Source organism: Nicotiana tabacum, chromosome 3 (genome assembly GCF_000715075.1).
Source record: "Nicotiana tabacum cultivar K326 chromosome 3, ASM71507v2, whole genome shotgun sequence".
In the NCBI taxonomy this organism is placed as follows: domain Eukaryota; kingdom Viridiplantae; phylum Streptophyta; class Magnoliopsida; order Solanales; family Solanaceae; genus Nicotiana; species Nicotiana tabacum.
This window is the reverse complement of record NC_134082.1, coordinates 47,941,085-47,949,047: the sequence shown is the minus strand read 5'-3', so window position 1 is coordinate 47,949,047 and position 7,963 is coordinate 47,941,085.

Sequence of the window (7,963 nt, the reverse complement as noted above, 5' to 3'; positions counted from 1 at the left end):
AACGATCCGGCCAGTTGTTTCATGAGTTACCGCTCTGTTTCTCCCATTTCTGCTTCTTATTGCCTTGTTCAGGTGTATTATGTGTTATCGGGTTGATTGGCTCAGGTTCGGAAAGGTTTTGGTAAGGTTTGAGACACTTAGTCTCTTTTGAGTAAGCTTAAGTTGGAAAAGTCAACCGGATGTTGACTTATGTAAAAAGGGGCTCGAATGTGAATTCTGATGGTTCGGATAGTTTCGGGAGGTGATTTGGGACTTAGGAGACTGATCGGAATATGTTTTGGAAGTCCGTAGTAGATTTAGGCTTGAATTGGCGAAATTGGAATTTTGGCGTTTTCCGGTTGATAGGTGAGATTTTGATATAGGGGCCGGAATGGAATTCCGGGAGTTGAAGTAGGTCCGTTGTGTCATTTGGGATGTGTGTGCAAAATTTAGATCATTCGGACGTGGTTTGATAGACTTTTTGATCAAAAGCGGAATTCGAAAGATTTTTGGAACCTTAGGCTTGAATCCGATGTTATTTGGTTGATTCGATGTTGTTTGAGGTGTTTTGAAGATGGGTATAAGTTTGGATAGTGGAATATGACTTGTTCGTGCTTTTGGTTAAGGTCCCGGGGGCCTCGAGATGATTTCGGATGGTTGACAGGAGATTTTGAAGTTGAGGTTGGCAGCTGAAGTTTATTGTTGATGTCATAACCGCACCTGCAGTTGGAAGGCCGCAGGGGCGATGCCCGTAGAAGCGGAAGGCAAGTCACAGACACGGCCAAGAGGAAGATCAGGCAGAGCCATAGAAGCGCACATTTGGGCGCACCTACGATGACGCGGGTACGAGAGAGTGACCGCAGGTGCGGTCTTGAGGATTTAAGTCATTTTTCGTAGGTGCGTACCTGGGACCGCAGGTGCAGTTTTGCTGGGCCAGAAAGTATATAAACCCTCCTTCGCGATTTTCAGCCTTTCTTCACCATTTTTAAATCGATTTTGGAGCTTTTGGGGGGATTTTGAAGAGGGAATCCAAGGGAACTTCATTGAGGTAAGATTTTTAAACATAAAACTCGTTCCTATGGTGTTATTTCATTGATTAGGCTTGAAATTCATGGAAATTTGTGGGTAATGATTGAAGAAACTAAGGCTTGAGATTGAAAACCTTTAATTAAGGGTTTGAGAGGTCATTTGTGGTTGGATTTTGGTACTTTTGATATGAATGAACTCGTGGAGTGATAAGGATTCCATTGATGTAAATTTTGTCGGATTCCGAGACATGGGCCCGGGGGTTTGGTTTGGTAAATTTCGGAATTTGTATTGTAATTTGATTACTTTCGAGTGGGATTTGTTCCCTTAGCATATTTTAATGGTTATGTACTAATTTTGGTTAGATTTGGATCATCCGGAGGCCAATTCAAGAGGCAAAGGCATCGCAGGCTAGATTTTGGACCGGATAGAGGTAAGTAATGATTGTAAATACTATCCTGAAGGTATGAAACCCAAGATTTCACTTCGTTGTGCTACTATGAGGTGACGCACACGCTAGATGACGAGCGTGGGGTCGTACACCATTGGAGATTGTGACTTAGTCTGTCCCGTATGATTGCTTAATCGCATATTTGATTGACAACTATTTGTTATCATCATGTTTTGGGCTGAATACCATATTTAAGCCTCGTGCCAACTGTTTTGGACCTTTAGGGGATTTTTACTACTATGCCTCATTGTTTTGACGTCGTATCTGTACTCAGTCATGCTATATTCTACTGTTTTCACAACTCAACCATCTTTACTCGCTTTTGATATTTTAAATAATATTTTTGGGTTGAGCATCATGTTTTACTGTTGCCCGAGTGGCTTGTGAGATTCTGACTGAGTAAGGTCGAGGGCCTGTGTTGTCAGGATACCATTGGATCGGGTTGTGCGTCGCAGCAATGATATACTGATTTATGATTATAAGGCCGAGTGCCTATTTGATAATGCCACAAGATGGCTTGTTATTGCGCTTGGGCCGTAAGGGGCCCCTCCCGGAGTCTGTACACCCCCAGTGAGCACGGGTACCCAGTGTGAGATGTGATATAGCCCGAGGGGCAGATGTTGTTCCATGTTATTGCCCGAGAGGCTGATACGAGTGATTGTGAGATAGCCCGAGGGGCTGATTCTGTTGGTATTTTGCCCGAGGGGTGATTCTATGTGTCTATCTTTTCTCATTGTTTTTCATTCACTCGTTGAACTATTAAAAGATGTTTTAAAAAGGTTTTCACTGAATTAAGATGTTTCTGCGAGCTTTACTGTCTTATTGCATTACTCTGATTTTATACTGCCTCATTGTAGCATTTTGCTGTGTTTTCTTATCGCTCAGCTGCCTTTACTTTTATTACTTACTGAGTTGGCGTACTCATATTACTCCTTACACGCTGTGTGCAGATCCAGGAGTCTCAGGTCAGCTAGCAAGGGCTGATTGCTTCCAGCAGGCTGTTCGGAGTTCACTAGGTAGCTGCTCGGCGTTCACAGCCCAGTGCTTCTCCCTCCTACCTTTACTTTCCTTTGTACTAGTTCTACAAGAGACTGTGTAATCCTTTATCATACTCTTAGATGGATGTTTAGATGCTCATGACTGGTGACACCCCGATATCAAGCTGTGTTATTTCCGCAATTGTTCTATTTCACTCTTTATTTGGGATTTATAGCATATTAATGACTTAAATTAAATTAGTATGACTGTTAATTGATATTGGGGATTTGTGTCGGCTGGTCTTGTTTCACGATAGGCGTCATCACGATCGGGTCCGGTTTAGGGTCATGACAGGATCCTTAAACTATCCTGTATTTTTCGTTATCCCCATGTAGGGGGTGTTCATGGTTCGATTTGGATGGGTATATTCGTAAAAAGAAACCAAACCAAATATGTCGGTTTTTCCAATATTAAAACCAAATCAAACCAATTAAGTCGGCTTTTTATCGTTTCGGTTTATGTCGGATTTTGTCAGTTTTTGATTTTTTTGGTTATTTATCGGTTTTTTCGGTTATTTATCGGTTTTTCTTAAATATGAGACATAAGCTACCAATCACATATTTCGGCGACTACATTTTTAACATAACACGATCAAATCAATTGCCCTTTGAGAAATATATCATTTACCAAGATATATTGATGATAATTGAATCAAATAGTGATGAATAATTTAAGAACTCAATTAAAAATAGATTATTTTTAACATGAAATGGATTCTTAATTTAGCAAAAGAAAACTACCGATCAAACTAGAATGTAAAGGCAAAGAATTGTACTAAAAGTGCAAATGATTAACATATACCATAAAATTTTAGAAACTTTGTATAAAAATATACATATATATAGGTGTAGTAATAAATTTGAAATAGTTGCTTCTATAGTCGGTTTGGTTCGGTTTTTCGGTTATTTTTTGATTAAAATCAAAACCAAACTAAATTTGATCGATTTTTTAAATTCAAAACCAAAACCAAACCAAACCAAACCAAAAAATATCGGTTATTTGGTTTGATTTTTGGTTTGGTTCGATTTTTCGGATTTTTATGAACACCAGCCCCCATGGTTAAAACTCTCTCTCTGACTTGCTAGATGACAAAGTCTGTGTTTATATATTTTAGAGGAGCGTGAGAAGCTTAATTAGTCATCCACATGTCTGTTTATAACGGCTAATTTAGGAGGGAAATAAAATTAAAATTTCTTCTTTGTTATTCCTTTTTTCCTATATTCATTTCTATTTCTTTTTATAGTATAAATTGGGTTTTTCTTCTTCTTTTTTTTGAAAAACGAGGGGAATATATATAAGCTACGGAATATTGTTTGTTACATCATCCAAAAAACTACATGTCTTAATGACATTTGTATTGCACAAGTTGGCTAGCTTACAGCATACTTCAATACTAATAGTTTTAACAAAATAAACACATTCTGTCCTATCTGTAGCCAGATTATTTATAATATAAGGGGGCAGTCTGTCTAGGAGTTGATGTTCCTTTCCATATTTAAGAGCTTCCTTGGCCAGCTTATGGGCTATTTTGTTCCCTTCCCTGAAATTATGGATGATCGATTGCTTCAGCTGAAGCATTAACCACTTTCAAGTACATAAAATCATATCGTGAGAAGCATATCCAGAATTTACTAGTTTGATTACCTCTGTTGTGTCTGTTTTAATGATCAGTGGAGTGTAACCCTTTGTTAGAGCTACGTTGCCTGAAGAGGTGAGGTTGTCGAGCATTAATGTTGGAAGCCCATTATCCAGCTACCATTATGATTTCTGAATATGCCTCCTAAAACCCCTAATTTATCTTTTTCTTTGAATGCACCGTCACTATTGAGTTTGTAGAAGTTTGGGTGGGGCTTGTGCCATGCAACTTTAATTGCATGGGAAAGAACAGTAATTTGTTCCTATTCAGTGAGTAGCTTATACTCAGTTGCTAGGATATGGCGTAATTTGGATTAAAGTTGTAGCTCGTATTAGAATGATTATTGTTATTTCAGTTGAGCCAGATGCTTCATAGGACAAAAGAAAATAGATTTTTCCACGTGAGGTAAGGGGAGGGAGTGGTGTTATACAAATTTCTAATATTTTGCATCCAATGAGACATGTTATGATTTGGGGAGGCATTAAAACCCCTTATGTTCCAGTAATTGAGGACTGCTTTGTAGTTGATAAAAATATGCTCAATTGTTTCCTTATCGTTTTTACACACTAGACATGTAGGCTCTATGTTTATACCAATATAGTGGAGGTAGGATCTACTAGGGAGTTTATTGTGCAGTCATTTCCACAGCAAATATTTGATCTTGTTTGGGCACCTCATTTCTCAAATACAACTAAAGTCCGCTGAAATTTGATTGCTGGGGTTAATTAATTTGTAACAACTTTTAGAAGAAAATTTTATATCCCCAGTTAGATCCCAAGTCATAGTGTTGCTTGAGCATGTCCTAGGGTGTAATGCTAGGATACAGTTCATAGTTTGTTTGGGAAGATTAACTGAGATTTTTCCTAGCTCCCACTTATTATTTACCCAAATATCTTTGATGGTAAGATTATTGCAAGATTTAGTGAAAGGACCCTCCACAAGTTTTCTAAGGTTTGGTACTTAGGAATCTAGTTGGATTGCCAAATGTTTAAGTTAGAGTTTGAGTGGGGAATCCATTTTATACCTTTACTGCAAATCTCCCAGCCTTTCACCACACTTTTCCATATAAAGGAGGTATTTTTAAAGTTTTTGGTGGAACCATATATTGATGAAAAGAATTTTGACCAAGGATTATTTGTGTTATGAATAAGTATCCAAGTGAGGCTTGCCAAATTTACCAAGTTTTTATGATTTTCTGAGTGAATGTCAAGCCTTCCATTACTCTTTATCTCTGGTTACAGTGTCCCAAGCAATAAGGTAAATTTTTTTAGTGGTGTTCGTATAGCCCTAGATGAAATTTCTTTGTATTTTATCTATATGCTTGAGAATTTTAATAGGGAGGTAATTGTATTGCATAATGTGATTAGGCATACTATTCAGGGTGGAAGAGGCAAGAGTAGTCCTTCCTTCCATGTTGAGGAAATTTGATTTCCAAGAAGCCAATCTATTAGCCATTTTGTCAATGATAAATTGGTAATATGAAGACTTTGGTTTGTTATTTGTAATTGGGAATCCTAAGTATTTTTCAAAGATTTTACTAATGTTGATGTTAAGAACCTTTGCCATGGCCTTGGAGGTGTTAATGGAAAATTTTTGGATACAATTATTTTTAATTTTGTGTAGTTTATTTTTTTACTGATATGGTACAAAAAAATTGAGGCAGTTAAGAATAGTAGTTGGAGATTTTTTATCGATTCTACACATTAATGTAAGGTCGTCTGTATAAAAGAGGTGAGATAATAAGCAATGGTTCTTTACCATACTAATAGGAGACCAAGTTCCTATATCTACATTGTGACGGATTTGGATGGATAGCATTTTCATACAGAGGATAAATATATATGGGGATAAAGTATCACTTTGCCTAATTCCTCTACTAGGACTAAAGAATTTACTTCTACTTCCATTCACTAGGACAGATATTCTACTAGTGGTAATGCAGCTCATGATGAGTTTTGAGATCTTAGGGGGAAATTTGAAGTGACGAAGATTTCTGTATACAAATAACCATTCTAACCAATCAAACCTTTTCAAGGTCTATTTTAAGGATCATATTTTCTTTAGATCCTACTGTTTGTGCATTTTTAACATAAGATCCTATATTATTATGGCATTATCACTCGTTTGTCTACCCTTAATAAAACTAGCTTGGTACGGACTGATAATATTAGTAAGATAGTGTAACGATCCAACCGGTCATTTTGAGCATTTGCACTTAGCTCGCCAGTTCTCGGGCATGACTAGCCCCGTATAATGTATTATGACTTATGTAAACCATCGGTTTTGGTTTTCAAGTTAATCGGAATAGATATGGAAGAATGATTCTCCGGTTGAAACTATAAATTTGAAAGATTTGACCAAGTTTCAACTTTTTAGTATTCGATCTCGGATTTGGATTTTTATGATTTCGTTAGACCCGTTAGGTAATTTTGGACTTGGGAGCGTGTCCGGAATATGATTGGGAAATCAGTGGTGGAATTAAGCTTGAATTGGCAAAATTGAAAATTTGGCAATTTTTGGTCGGCAGTAGAAATTTTGATATCGGGGTCGGAAGGAAATTTCGGAAGTTGGGGTAGGTTCGTGGTATCATTTGTAATGTGTGTGCAAAATTTGAGGTCATTCAGACTAGGTTTAATAGGTTTCGGCATCGTTTGCGGAATTTGGAAGGACCAACGATTTAATGAATGGCCACGGGGATAGGACTACATGAAGTTGCTCTTCGGGTTGGTGGATCATCGGCGCATGCTTTTGGCATTTGTCACATTTTCAAACGAACTCCTTAGTATTTTTTTCCATACTATCCCAATAGTATCCTGCTCTAATGACTTTGTAAACCATTGATTCGGCACCAGAATGGTTCCTACAAGTGCCCTCGTGAATTTCTCGTAAGACATAGTCAGTGTATTCTGGACCCAAGCAATGTTCCATCTCCTGCCAATGTAAATCGTGCAAGTTTCGTTCGAAAGGTCCTCGATTCCTTAGAGTCTGATGGAAGTTTCTCGTTCTTCAGATAATCGATATATTTGTTTCTCTAATCCCAAGTCAGACTTGTGGAGTTTATTTCGGCATGGCCTTCTTCAACAACCAATTTTGAAAGTTGTACGACAGTCCCCGAGCTAATTTCATCATCTTCGACTGATGACCCTAAGTTTGCAAAGGCATCGGCCTCACCATTCTGTTCTCGAGGTACATGCTGTAGGGTCCATTCTTTGAACCGGTGTATGGTTACCTGCAATTTATCCAAGTACCTTTTCATTCGATCTTCTCGGACTTCGAAGATTTTGTTGACCTGGTTAACCACGAGCTGGGAATCACACTTGGCCTCGATGACCTCAGCTCCCAAACTTTTAGCCAGCTCGAGACCTGCAATCATGGCCTCATACTTGGCCTCATTGTTATTCAACTTAGGGCACACACCCAAGGATGTGCTCGATTTTAGCAATAGCTCCTTTTTGACCTAGGGCACAAGGGCTGGTGTGAAGTTGGCCACGAAGTCTGCTAAGATTTGAGACTTGATGGTCGTTCGAGATTGATACTCGATATCATACCCACTGATTTCGACGGTCCATTTGTCCAATCGGTCCGAGAGCTCGGGCTTGTACAAAATGCTGCGAAGGGGATAAGTGGTTACAACATAAATTAGGTGACATTGAAAATATGGTTTTAATTTCCTAGAGGCGCTTATTAGAGCAAGCGCTAATTTTTCTAAGTGTGGGTACCGGGTCTCTACTTCACCTAAAGTTCGGCTAACATAGTAAATAGGAAATTGCATACCTTGTTCTTCTCGAACTAAGACACCACTTACCGTGACCTCCGAGACTGCCAAATATAAA